The following is a 14,065-nucleotide window of genomic DNA, read 5'->3' as shown; positions in this document are numbered from 1 at the left end:
CTTCCTGCTTGTGTTCAGCTGCAAACCTGCCTTGTAAACATGTTCAGTGAGTAAATGAAGCAACCCTCACTAAGTGATGGGTCCTGCTGGCACCAATCCCTGGGCCAGCTCTTGCACCTGAGCCCCCAAGGCCGCCTAATCAAAACTCTGCCTGGAGAGCTCCGACAGCCAATTCCTCAGCATCACGGGAGACCCGGCTGTCCAGAGGACATCAAATGTGCTGATTAAAAGTCCCAGGATCACCACGGGAGAGCTGCTGGCAGGGGGAGCTGGCATTTAGGAAGCACTGATATTTCTCGCGTTATCGTGTGGGGGCCTGGGAGGACATGCGAGGGAACTGCTGTCAGAAGAGGATGGATGCGGAGGATGGCACGAGACCTCCTGCCCACGCGGAGCCCGCAGAACCCAAGTCGGCAGAGACGTCCCTTCCTCTACAGCACCCTGAAACAGCTGTCCCTTCTCCTTTTGCTCCACAGGACGTGTCCAAATGCCTGCTACATCACACCTCCTTTCTGGGGGACTCCCCTGCTGCTCCTTTCAACACACCCCAGCACGTCTTCCTACTGCACGTTGCAGATGACAGCTACACCACAGGGGCAGCCCAAGGTTCCCTCCAGCACAACAGCCCACATGCACAGAGCACAGGACGCCAGCACAGGGCAACCACCAAAGAAGGGAGGGAAGGAGAGAGTGGGCTGATCTGGAAGCTGGGAGGACCGAAAGGAGGAAAGTGGTCATCCACAGCACGGCTCTCTTCCTCCCACCAAAGCGTGCCAGCCCTCCCCACCCTCCTGGATGCTGGTCTTCCATGGCAAGGCCTCAGGACAGGCCCAACCCTTGACAATCCTGAGCTGCAGGAATTTTTCTTACCATGCTTTCTTTTTCTTTTTCTTCTTCTGTTTTTGTCACAGTGCTTTCCCTCTCTTTTCATCAATGGTCCATTCCTGGGGACAGGCGGCAGGTAAGCCCTCAGGCCATGCTCTGGTACCCAGGGCTTGTCTCTTCTGTGACCAGGGTCTGGAGCAGACACCTCTACTTCCTATGATATTAACCATCCAGCCTGATAAAAATAAACCGACATGGGGCCAGGGTAATGGCTCAGTTGGCTAATCCTTCCCACTGTTAGTGGAGGGATCCCATATGGGTGCCAATTCATGTCCAGGCTGTTCCTCGGTCCATCCAGCTCCCTGCTTGTGACCTGGGAAAGCAGTGGAGGATGGCCCAAAGCCTTGGGACCCAACTCCCATGTGGGAGACCTGAAAAAGGCTTCTGGTTCCTGGCTTCAAATCAGCTCAATTCCAGCCATTGTGGTCATTTGGAGAGTGAACCAGCGGATGGAAGATCTTTCTGTCTCTGCTTCTCTCTGTAAATCTGCCTTTCAAATAAAAATAAATCAGTCTTTATAAAAATAAGCCCATAGGAGTGAGTGAGGTGAGCCTTGAGCCTTCATCCTCACTTAAAGAGCATTTCAAAAAAAGATTTTACTTCTCTGTTTGAGAGAGACCTCGAGACAGCAGGCATTACTATGCCTTATTCATTCTCCACTCACTACAAGATCTAGTAGGCTGAGTCTGGTGGCCGAGTCAGTTTGGCTATTCCTCACCAACAGCTCACAACACAGGGCTGGTTCACAGGAGAGTCCCAAGCTGAAGGACAGGTGGCAATTAGTGTTGCAAGCATGAGAGACCATCCAAACAGGATGTTAAGAGTTGTAACCCAAGAAAAAGGAGGAATTTGGGAGATGGACAGATCTTGGTTTATCTTCTGGTTTCTCAGCCAAGTGAGCAACCAAGCAAACAAGCCTTGCTAAGCTCCCACGTCTTCCTCCTTGGCAACCCTACCATACGCTCCCTACAGGGGCGTGCGAGTTTGTGCCCAACAGCACCTGCAGAGGACACGCACCAGTGCCCAGGAACAGGAGACTCTGACACACGGATCACTCTTAGAGCCACCAAGTAAGCAAGAGAACCTGGGAGTGGGGGGGGGGGCGAGTCCTAAGTCAGAAGAGGAAGTGGCTGTTAGTATTACAAGCAGTCTGGGGGTCACATACAAGGTCATTAAATGTGCAAAAACAGAATCCTTGGCAGGAACAACTTTTATAGACAGATGGAGGAGGACCTACAGGTGCTGGGTTGAGAAGCAAATGCTGGGCAACAGGCATCATCCACAGCAAAGCATCTGACTCAGTCCCATCTGTGCCCTGGTGCACCACCAGGGAGGATGCCGAAGGCGGCATCGAGATGCCAGTGATATAAGTGTTCCTGAGCCCAGCCTGACCCCATCATCTCATTATCCTAACCCGAGTTCTGTTCCTCATCTATCCAAGTTCTGTCCCTTGTCTATCCCTCTTGCTTCCTTCGCAAGCGGCTTGGGGTTGTGATGTGGGGCACAGCTGCCACTAACAGTTCCTTTAGGCTCAGTTCCAGCAAGGCAGCAAAATACAAACTGCAACTGCTTTATTCCTTCTCGGGGAGAAAAGTAGGAATAAAACCATTCTGGCATTTGCAGCAGCTCCCAAACAGTCCTGATTTAGACACTGAATGCCAAAATGTCCTCGGCCCATATTGCACATGCTGGTATAAGTTGGTCAAAGTCAGCTCTGAGGTTAACAGGGCAGCTGCAAGAAACTGTGGATGTACGGTTTAAAAAAAAAAAGAAATTTTCAATGGAAAGCCTGGAACATCTTTATAAGCCACAGAGAACACAAATGCAACAAAAGCCAAGTGTTGTGGCAAGCTCCCTGATGAGGAATGGAGATTGCAGGGGACAAATTACTCCTGGAGCATGGCAGGGAAGCTGCCTCCCTTGGAGGCAGCCTGACAGGAGGGAGGACGATGGATGTCTTTGGCAAGGGGAACAGGCAGTGGAGGGAGTCCCCTCCCCGAAGGCCCAGTGTGAAAGGACCAGCATGCAGTGGGAGGGTAGGGCACGAGGCAAGGATCTGGATTGGTCATTGTGAAAACCAATCAGGTACACCTGGAGTCACATTAAAGGTTCTACAACTTCAGCCCAGAGCCCCTCCAAGGTTGGCAACCACAGCCATGGGGACCCCTTGTTCACTCGAGAACCAGGGGTCTTCAATCTGCAAACACCGAAATAATCATCTCTTTCCACATTTTCCAAATTACTCCAAGTTCCCACTGACAAGGAATAAATTTAAATGTTAAAAAGTCTGAATGTCAGCGTTGAAAATTTACACTGGGCCACTGCCAAAGGAAAAGCTATCCACCTGCAGGAGCTGGAGGATCTCAGCCTACAGCTCATGGTTGGTTTGGGTTTTGATTTTGGTTTTGGCTCTTCAAATCATTCTCTCTCCCTCTCTCTTTTTTTCAATGATACAGCGGATTCACTCCTTTAAATTAGGAAAAATGGATTTTCTTTTTGTTGGGCATTTTTCTGTCTCCTTGGCTTTAAGATTGTCTCACTTGCACTGAATGTTAAGAACCTGCTATACATTAATCATATTTGTTCTTAGTAATCTGTATCTTATGATGTCTTGGGAGCCTTGGGTATCTAAAGAGAGACTTCCCCTTCCAGGGCTAGTTATGTTATAAAGACAGTAACAAGTGACTTTGGAGAAGGTATCTCACCAGTCAGCCAAATCCTGCTGTCAAGCCCTCCCGCTCTGAGGACACACATCCCTCACTGTGAATCACCTCAGGGACAGAGTTCACTGCAATCATTCAAACTAGACAACCCCAAATGGTTCACTCTGCCCTGCCTTGCCTTTCCCATGGAAACTCCAAGAAAGACCCTGGCCTCAGTTCCACCCTTGCTTTCCTGTGGCCCGGCTGGTCATGGCCTGCCCCCACCCCTTCTCTTGGGAACTACGAAGCACAACTTCTCTCAGTGGCTTTACCTCTGTGTTGTCACTCAGCCACCTCTATAAAACACAACCATGTGGGAACAAGCAGAGGTCACACTCCCCATGCCACTCCTGTGGCTACATGTCACCACGCATTTCGCTCATCTGCCAGCACCTTCTTCATCATGGTGGCGGGCACAAGCTGAGCCACGCTGGCAATAACCCATAAGCCCCAGAGCCCAGATGGTCCCAAGCATCGCCAGCCTGGAGCAGCTCACACCCCAGCAGCTCCTGGCCTCACACCTTGGTGACAGTTTCAGCTGAAATGTCCCTGAATCCATTTGGAAAATTAAAAGTCGCTAAGTAGTCTTTTTTTTTTTTTTTTTTTTTTTTTTTTAGGAAACCTTCCCTTTCACTTTGTGTAAATAGAAAGCAGCCACCTACGCCCACACAACCATATGCCCAAGTCTAGTGCTGTCTACTGAAACACACGTCCACGCGTCTGGCCTTGCCCAGGAATACCCACAGATGCAAAGGAGACCAACCTTTTTGTCTCGCAAGAGGGGGTTGGGTGGGAGTTGTCTCGTCCTCTGGAACAACGGGAATTTCTGCTCAATGAGCAAACTGCATTGGAATGTTCCCTTAAACTCAGTATACTATCTGATCAAACAGCCATACTCCCTGGGGTGCAATGGATACTGACACACAAATACACTACACATGCACACACACACACACACACACACACACACACACACACACTAGAATGTACAAGCTGATACACAGGCAAACACCCAAACTTGAAACCCTAGGATAGAAAAGAAAGAAGAGAGACATGGGACCTCTATTTGATCACCTTGGACATAAATCATGTCACCAAGTGTTGCCACAGTGGATGAGACTGGCTCTAAGATTCTTCTGAGTTCTTCCTGCGAGTCCTTCCGGCTGTTCTGACGATCGGTCCTAGGAGCTCAAGGTTCCACTGCACATGGCACATGCCCTCTCTTTCCTCATTCTCTTCCCTGAGGCTTATGAATCATTGGCAGCCACATCCAGGAGCCACCACATAGCAGCTGGGCACTGCTACTACTTCTCCAGGATGTTACTGCCTTAGGGCCACCAGGCCTACCCTACTTCCATCTCAGGCACCCTCATCTCTGTCCCCCTCTTTGCATGGTGCTTAGGCAGGAACCCAATAGTCTGGATTATACCAGAAGCCAAGTTGAAAGGGTAGACACTGCCCACTGCCTGGTCACTGACATGGTCTTCCCAGGCCCAGGAGACTACCCCAGCCCTTCTGCACTTCTGCTTGTGGCAAGCTCCCCTGACTGATATCTCAAACACACATAGACAGGCTGAATCCCACCAGCAGATGGTTCTCGGGCTCAAGTGAAAAACATCCCTGTGTTGGGCTACACGGGGACACTTGATGCTGAATTAACACTGTGATGGACTTGACTTCTTAGAACACCTGCAGGTTTAGCAGCACACATGGAAACTGGTAGAGAAAGGAGAGGAATGGGTAACAATGTCATGATCCTCAATGAAGAGAGAGACCCACTCCAGGAGAACCATTCCCATGGTGATGCTTCAGTCATTGACTGCCAAGTCAAGCAACTGGAAGGGGCCAGATGAGTCCCTCTGTCACCCCAAAGCCACCAGCGAAAGATGCATAGAGTCACTGGTCCCCTGGTCTGCGAGGCCCCGGGACAAGTGGGAGAGGACAGCCTCACACTTCTCAGGGAACTCCCAGGAAAGACCCGCATAGCCCAAGGATGGCACACAGGACAATGGAAAGCTTAGAAATGAGTTAAGGTGGTTAGAAAAGCAAAAAGGTTTCCTAAGGTTTCATCCTTTCCTGAAGACAAAGCAAAACCTGAGATTAACCAATTATTGCCCTACTGTTCTCTCCCTATTCCTACCTCACAAGGAAAGTAACCGAAATGACTGATCCCTTGTTTTGTTGCTTCTGCTTTTGTTAGTCTTTCTCCCTCTGCCACAGCAAGTCCTTGAAACACTGGATAAGGAAAGAAAAGTATGCCGAAAAAAAATTCACTGCCCACTCTTCAAAAAAAAAGAAGAAGAAGAAGAAGAAGAAAGAAGAAAGATAGATGACAGGGAAAACAGTAAGCTTTTTTTCTTTGGGGAGGGTGGAGAGAGCAGAAACAACCCAGCAAACCATCTGCTGATAATCATGAAAACGAAGAGGGAAAGAAAGAGAAGAGAAAGGGAGAGAACTCCGAGACCACTGCACTGAAGACAGACTGCAGAAACTGGTTGAGACACACACACAGCACAGGACATCCAAGACCGGGTCTTCCTTCCAGAAGCAAAGAGAAGGTCAAGAACCAATAACCCAAAAGGAGAGACGCTCAGCCCCCTCTAACTGTGTTGAACCCACATGCAGGAGAGATGAAACTCTGGGGTGACCAGGTAGGGTGGCTGCCAGGGCTCCATTGTGACAGTCCCTGCTGGGAATGCCTTTCAGAGATCTTGGTTGGACAAAGTCAGGCAATGAACTTCAAGGCCCCCTCTGAATACCTTTGTTGTGGTAGAACTGCTCTATGTGGAATGATGCTTGAGTGAAGAGGACCATAAGTTGGAGGCAAGGTTATCTTCTCTCTGGGAGGACGGCAGTTTCCATAAACTCGGCTGAAAATAGTGATATTCAAGAGGACTTCTATTACAGACACTCTATAAACATATGACTTTTTCTGACTACCAAACACTGCCAGGACCACTGTAGGCCTGAGTAAGGGGATATTTGTGAGGAGTATTTAGAAAGTCCACAGAAAATGCATATTATTTTAAAACTGCAAGAATTTTGTCTTTTTGGTACCAAAATAAACTTATTTGTTTCCTATGAGCATTTGAAAGTACTCTCATGTATCCCATAGATACAGGGAAATGCTCCCCCTGCTACAGTTTAACATCAACTGACATCAGGCCATGATCAAACCCTGCAGTGCATTCCTGGAACCTTGAGCACAAAGGCCAGATCTCACCAGGACGTGCAAGGTCTGTGCGACCTGTTCCTGTTGCATTGCCCCTCTCCTGTTGTTCCTCTGCTTGGGCCACTCCTCTCTCTCTCGGTATTCCTTGAGCAGGTGTGCCCCCACTTCAAGGTGTCTGTGCCTGCTGTACCTCCTTTCTGGAAAACTCATCTCCCCAGACACAATCATGTCTTGATCCCTCACCTCCTTCAGCCCCTGAATACAAGACCCCTCACCCCTTACTCATGCATGACCCTCCAAGCCCAACCCCTGCTTGCTTGCTTTCTCACCTGCAGTTCACATCATCTATCCTACTAGGCATTCTGCTCACTTAGGACCCAATGCCTGCCTTTTTCACTGCACTGTCAGCTCTTCGCGGGCAAGGACTTTCTGCCTGTTTTTGTTCTTGCGTTTGTTTGCTGATTACAACGGTGTTACCCAATGTCTGCCACATACCAATAAGCACAATAAGGGCTTTGTGAATTGCATGAAATGAATGAAAACATAAAGCTACAACTCAAGCATGCAACGCCTTCTCCCTACCCAGAATAACAAACAGGAGAGAGGTACTTCATGAAAGCTGGTTGTTCAGGAGCAGGATTGGGGCAGCTTGCCTCCAAAGGCCAGAGGTCAGTGGAGCGCTTACAGTTGGATATATATGTTAAAAAAAAAAAAAATCACAGGTCTGCCACCTTGTTCCTGGAGCAATACTTCTAACACACTTTCGAATAATGAGAGAAGAGTTTCACATTTATTATTCTAAGGAGCACTGCTCTTTCATCGACTCTTTAACCTGCTCCAACTTCAATAAACAGCTCCTTAAGCGGAACTTAATGACCCAGAACAGATAGTTGCTTGGCGCTCAAAGGGTTAAAAACAATGTGCATGATTCACCGGCAACCCTAAGGCACGCCCTGGATGAGCAGGGGAGAGTCTTGGGTCAGGCCGGATTTGTGCATAAGCATGTGTGTGCACAGACCACAATCAACATGCTCAGCCAATGGTGCCCGAAGACCTAGCTCCTAAAGGCATGGTGTAACCCAAACTCCTCCCCACGACTCTGTGAATGAAGAGCTTGCCCCTTCGGCCAGCCTGCAGGATCACAGCCTTCCCTGGTTCCTGTACCCATGCCATCTGCCTGCCCTGGGTCTAGAGTCCTGTATATGAGCTGCCCTGACGCACTGCCATCACTGATGAAGGGTCTGTCCCTGTTTCTCTCTAAAGATTCCTTCTCAGGTGGGGAGCGCTGCACAGCCTTCCTGACACAGAAGGAGAAGGTAGGAGGAGCCATGAATGAGAGCAGAAGGGACATCGGCTGTCCCAGGACCAGCTGGCCCAGCGGAGTTTGACAACTGAGATGTGCCGGGAGCGCCTATGTGGCTGCCACTGCTCCTTCCTAGCACATGTGCTGATTAAGCCTGGCCTGTTAGTGTTGCACCTGAATGGACGTGTGGGCTCAACTCGTTTTACATCTCAGGACTCCATCTCAGCACAGCCAGATCCAGATCTGAGGAGAAGCCAGTCCTTACCGAGATGCCCAAATCACACTTCAGGGACTGGCATTATGACTGAGGGAGCTAGGCCGTGGCTCGGGACACCTGCTCTAGCCTCTGAGCATTTGTCGGAGTTCCAGACACTAATCCAGCTTCCCGGTAACGCACACTGGGAAGGCAGCACAGGATGGGCCCAAGTGCTTGGGCCTCTGACACTCAGGCAGGAGACCCAGGTAGCTCAGATGACGCTCCTGGTTGTTGGCTGTGTCCTGGTCCACTCATGGCTGTTGCAGCCATTTGAGGAGGGAACCAGCAAATGGCAGCATCTTGCTCGCGCGCTCTCTCTCTCTCTCTCTCTCTCTCTCTCTCTCTCTCTCTCTCTCATTCTCTCTCGCCATAGGCCAAGCACACTTGCCTACATGGTATCCGATTCTGCACATGGCTGAGTGGGCAGCAGGATGTGAGTAGATGGGAACTGTCAGCATCCAAGCAGGATTCTTAAAGGCACCCCAAGTTTCCATGGCTCCCTGTATTCCTTTCCTCCTCTGTGACACTAGACATGCCCTTCATTAGGGCTGCTTTGTCACACTGGGACTCAGAACCAGCAGAGAGAGCCGACCTGCAGACAGGAGGTTATCTGAAAGCAAAATCAACCTTGCCGACTAACTCACTGAGATCAAGGGCTGCTGCTTCTGAGACGGCTGAGTCACACAGCCCATTATACTCAGGTAAAGGAAGTCAACCCTGACACCCCTGGCAGCCCACGATCTAAAGCAGGGAAAGTGCCAGAGATCCCACGGAGCCTTCCGCCTCTGGCCCCTCCTCACCTTTCCTGGGAAGGAAGCCTTACAACACAACCAGCTATAAACACAACTTCTGATTTTGAGTCAATTCTATCATCTCTCTGTGAGTCATCTAACAGTGAAAGTTCACATCGAAAAAAAAAAATCCAACCACAACTTTTTATTTTTTGTTTTAAGCTAGCATGTTCTTTCTCCTCTTGCTACTTTCTTCCTGTCACCTCTCACCTAACCCTGCTGGCCCCAGAGACCAGATCAGCTAAACTCTCCTAACAATGCTGCCCCGGGTGCACATCCCCACCCTTGAAGTCCTTTCCCTCCCTAGGAGAGCAGCAGAACAAATGAACAGAGCCTTCCCTGCCCTGGCCCTGAGGGGGGAAGAGAGGGGAGAAGGTTGTTTTTGGAGATATTAGTGTTGCTGTTAAAATAATGGCCAACAAGGAGAAAGTAAGAGTGGCCTTGCTCTTCGGCCTGGGTGATCAATCAACCCTGAGGAACTTTCTAGGAGGTCAAAAGTCTTTTGAATAGAGTCCTGATGCTAGTCTGCTTTGTGCTGCCATAATAATATAATCCAGGTTGCTGACTGCATAAACAGATTCAGCTCATGGCTTTGGAAGCTGAAAAGGCCCAGATCAGGCAGCATGCCCCGCCCCCCGCCCACCCACCCAACCTGTTCAGCCTCAGAGGAGGGACTCCCTTCCCTGCCCCCCAACACCACCACTACCACCACCACCTAGGTCACATGTGGAGAAGCGCCAGCAGGTGCAGAAGGGGCCTTGCTGGACATCAGCCCCCCTCAACAGAGGACAGCATTCCTGCCTCCCAGGACCTAATCCTCACATAACAGGCCCCACCCCTTAAAGGTCCCACCACCTCAATACTGCCACACTGGGAACCAGACCTCCTGTTTAAAGGACACCCTCAAACTGCCCCAGACCATGGAAACCACTCTCTCAGGCTGACTGTTGGCAGGAAAACAAACTCATCTGTTCAGACAGGTGCTGTCACACTTATTCACCTATCTCCTTTATTCCTTAAAAAAGGGGGGGTTGTTTTGAAAGAGTTACATAAGCAGGGAAAAACAGAGATAGATCTTCCATCCACTAATCACCCCGCAGCTCTGGGCCAGGTAGAAGCCAGGAGCTTCTTCCAGGTCTCCCATGTGAGTGGTAGAGGTCCAAACGCTTGGGCCATCTCCCGTTGCTTCCCCAGGTCATTAACAGAGAACTGGATCAGCAGTGGAGTAGCCAGGACACGAACCTGTGGCCACATGGGATGCTGACATGGCAGGTTAGCTTTGCCCGCTAACACTAAAGACACCAACCTCAGGTTTTATTTACCTGTTTTGTTTTGTTTTCTGTTTTTGTTTTTTCCTAAGAAAGAATTCCTCTGCATTCAGAATGGAGCCCAGAGGGGTAGCTTTCTGCTCCTGACCCCAGCAGACACCTAAGGTCTGGGCTGAGTGGAGGAGACAATCCAAAATCCCAGGTGACAGTGCATGACAGTGCATGACTTGTGTGCCCCAGCATGCGAGTTGCTAGATGGAAGAGACCCACTTATCCCAACGGAACAGGCCCCAGACTCAGAGCCATGAAGGAAATGCCCCTTTGTGGATAATGACATCCAGTATTCCATTTGCCCAAGGGTTCACTGATGCGCATCCAAGCCTGCCGCACACTCCTGAGCATGCACATGGCGGCATGCATTCCAATGAGGTCCTCCCTAGTTTTGAACAAGATGGAAGGTAATTCCGTGAGCTTCAGAAACACTTTCCATTTTGTGAAAAGAAGGAAGGGAAAATCTAGTGACCTTGAGGTTCATCAGCGAGTGTTCCCTGGCAAACAGCATGAAGCAGCCATGCTTTCCTGCCTGCCAGAGCTGTTAATGTGCGCTTCTAGGGCACAACTGCCTATCAGCTCTCCAGGGAGAGCACCTGGGGATGGGGGTACCCGGACCAGGGGGAAAGTGGTGGAGAGAGACTTGATTCTCACATGTGCCAGCATCTGGCTCAACGGGCAAGGAAACATGCCAACACATATGCACACGTGGGAACACACTGGGAGGTTAAGCATGCCATTTCACAGACACAGGGCAGAGGAGGACACAGGGGACAGCCGTCAGATCATCCTGGACCTCACACGCCCTGGTGGAACACGTGCGTGTCCATGTCACAGCTTGAACGTACTCCTACAGAAGCCTGAAGCCCTGATTCCTAGTGAATGCTCAATGGCTTGATGTCAGTGGCTGCTGAGGGAAGGGTGACCCAATGCCGGTGTCTGGGAGTGCCTTCCTGTGAAGCGGGGAGGGGTGTCTTTGGGTCACTATGGGCTTGTCGTCGGAAGACACTTCTCTCAAGAAGACTGGTTATGTAAGCTGAGTGGTACGTCCTGTGTCTCTCTCGGGTTCCTGGCTTGAGATTTCCCCCATCCACATGTGTTCCCCATTCTCATCCCATGCCAGACTGATGGTGCCACTTGATCTTGGACTGTGATCCCCCAAAACTGTTGGCTGAAATGAGGCTCCTTCCATTCTAGGATGCTACCCTCAGGTCCTCTACGGATGATCCCAAAGACCTGACTCATGTATATGGTAAAGGAAGAAAACCACCTGCTCCTTAATCAGGCTAAACTTAATGTGCTCGTGTTGCTCCTTGGTCCAGAAAAGAGCAGCCAGGTTCCTGTGAGAAAGAAGATCCCAGGTCTAACAACCGGCTGCTTTCCCAGACAACTGTAACCACCCACCCACCCCTCGGAGACTATAAAAGAAACCAAGCATCAACACTACAAGAGGACTTTGTAAGTATCATGCCATTGTTCAACTCAGGTGTCTGTCTTTCCCACAGCTCTGGGAAGGCCAGGACCAAGTTCACTGCTCAGACTGATGAACAGAGTCGATGGCTCAACAAAGAATGAATGAGTGAATGAATTAATGACCAACACAACACCAAAGTCCTGTAACAAGAAGAAAACAGTGAGTCCTGGCAGTACCAAAGATCTGACCACATCCCACCAGAAACCTGGATGGCAAATGATCTGGAGCAACCATGGGGAATCCTGTGTTGAAGGCAAGCTCTCATACTAGAACACAATTCCAAAGCACCCCTTTCAGAGGGTTCAGTGAGAGACGGGAGTGGGAAGAGAACACAAGAGGAGCCAGATAGAGCAGCAGGTGGGGGAAAGTGGAGACTGGGATTCCTCCGACCAGCAGGCCCAGGTTATAGCGTCTAAATGGAAAAAAAAAATAGAGCTTTTGGGTTCCCACTATATCTCCTGTTTACCCACTCCCTTGTTCCCCCCATTCTGAATGTGTGCCAATACACTTCCAGCCTGAAGCAGGGCCTCCCCAGGCACTGGGTCTAAAATGCTGGTACAAGAGAAGGATGCCCTCACGACGGAGGCAGCTCACAGCTCCGGGAACCTGGCAGGAACTGCTCACCAAAGATGAATAGAAGTCCCTCCCGCCATAGAACCATAGCTGACCTTCACTCCATTTGGTCAAGGGCACACCCTGAGTGTCTGCTGAGAACCAGGCACTGTGCTGGGCCAGCCCAGGGCCCTCTGAAATCAAAACAGAAAGTGCTTGCGATCCCACAAAGTGCACCATTCCAGGGAGGGGGTCTCCAGCATGGTTTCCATCTGGGAGCAATGCTAGGACAGCAGCAAGACCAGGGAACATTCTGGTGCCCAGCGAAAAAGTGCCAGCCTCTGGGCAGACCCCTCCACAGGCAGAATCTTGGTTGGGATTCAGATCCCCTGGGTCTGACGTTGTGGTACAAGACACAACATGCCAGACCTGGCCTGCTTGACCAGGTCCCCCTGTGGACAGCCTGCCAGGAGCATGTTTTGTTCAGGATCACATCAACTTACGCAGAGGAGAGGTGCTACAGGCATTCAGTGGCTGGGGACCAGGGTTGCTAAGCAACCTACAATATACAGGACCCAGTGACAGCACAAGTGCCTGGAGCTCCGGATGTAGCCTGTGGCTTTCCTTGGGTGCTTGGGGGTTGAACCCCACAAAACAATCAGGACAGAAGTTCTGAGGATGGTAGACGGGGCTGTCCTATGAGAACCCAGGTGAAGGAGAAGGGCATGGCCACTTCACGGCATCAAGACGGACCCCGGGACAGATGTCAGACCAGCTGGCTGGCATCTGGACAGCATGGCTAAGGAGAAGGAAACAGGAAATCAAAGCCCTTTGGTAGTGACAGCAAATCCCCTCCGAATCCTCTCCCACGCTGCCCCAGGGGTCTTAGAGCCATGGAAACCATGGATTTAATTTCTATTAAGCATCTTATAGTCTAAAAAAAAACACCCCATAGTCATTGAAAGAAGGCATTGTATTTGGAAAATAAGGCAACCCTGTAGGGTTGTTTTCATTGTTTTTTTTTCCTTTTACTTATTTGAGAGGCAGGCAGAGAAAGACAAATGGGCCACTTCTCTCCACCGAACCACTCCCCCAAAAACCTGTTTTAGCCCCCAAGAGCTAAAGCCAAGAAACAGAAACCCAACTCAGGCCTCCCACATGAGTGGCAGGACCCCAGTGACTTCAGTCATCATGGCCACTTGCCAGCAGCTGCACCAAAAAGCAGGAAGCCAAAAGCAGGGGCTGGGGCTCTAACCTTCAGCTATGCGACAGGTGCCTTCACTGGAATCTTAACCCCCAGGCTCCACATGGGGTCCTCTCAGGGTTTGCCCTATACCCTGAAGAGTCCCCTACAGGGAAAGCAGACATGGTGCCTGCCTCAGTTATACATAATGAAATGTCCTGGACTTGTAGGAACACTAAACAAGGCAGAAGAATGGGAAGAATTGGGGAGACAGGCATAGCAAGCTGTTGTCCCGCCAGTCAAGCTGTGTGATCAGAAGTTGTCCCTGTGCAGCCCTTGGCATGTGCCATTACGGAGCAGCCTTGGAAGTCCTATGACTCCTCGTCAGCAGCTGGCAGGAAAGCCAGAGGGCAGCTCATTAGTCCTGG

The 14,065-nt window shown here is 50.3% G+C and overlaps 1 protein-coding gene and 1 long non-coding RNA gene across 7 annotated transcripts in view; one reads left to right on the top strand and one right to left on the bottom strand.

Annotated features, from left to right (window-relative positions):
* SLC39A11 (solute carrier family 39 member 11) overlaps positions 1 to 14,065 on the bottom strand; it is a 378,198-nt gene that overhangs the window by 162,664 nt on the left and 201,469 nt on the right. The window lies entirely within an intron of this gene.
* On the top strand, positions 8,898 to 11,743 carry LOC131482401 (uncharacterized). Its single transcript, XR_009246959.1, has 4 exons — positions 8,898 to 9,019; positions 10,304 to 10,381; positions 10,736 to 10,835; positions 11,626 to 11,743. It is a non-coding gene; the product is annotated as an uncharacterized LOC131482401 (long non-coding RNA).

The sequence above is a fragment of the Ochotona princeps genome, chromosome 17, assembly GCF_030435755.1.
Source record: "Ochotona princeps isolate mOchPri1 chromosome 17, mOchPri1.hap1, whole genome shotgun sequence".
Taxonomy (NCBI): Eukaryota; Metazoa; Chordata; class Mammalia; order Lagomorpha; family Ochotonidae; genus Ochotona; species Ochotona princeps.
This window is presented reverse-complemented; position numbering and strand designations above follow the sequence as displayed.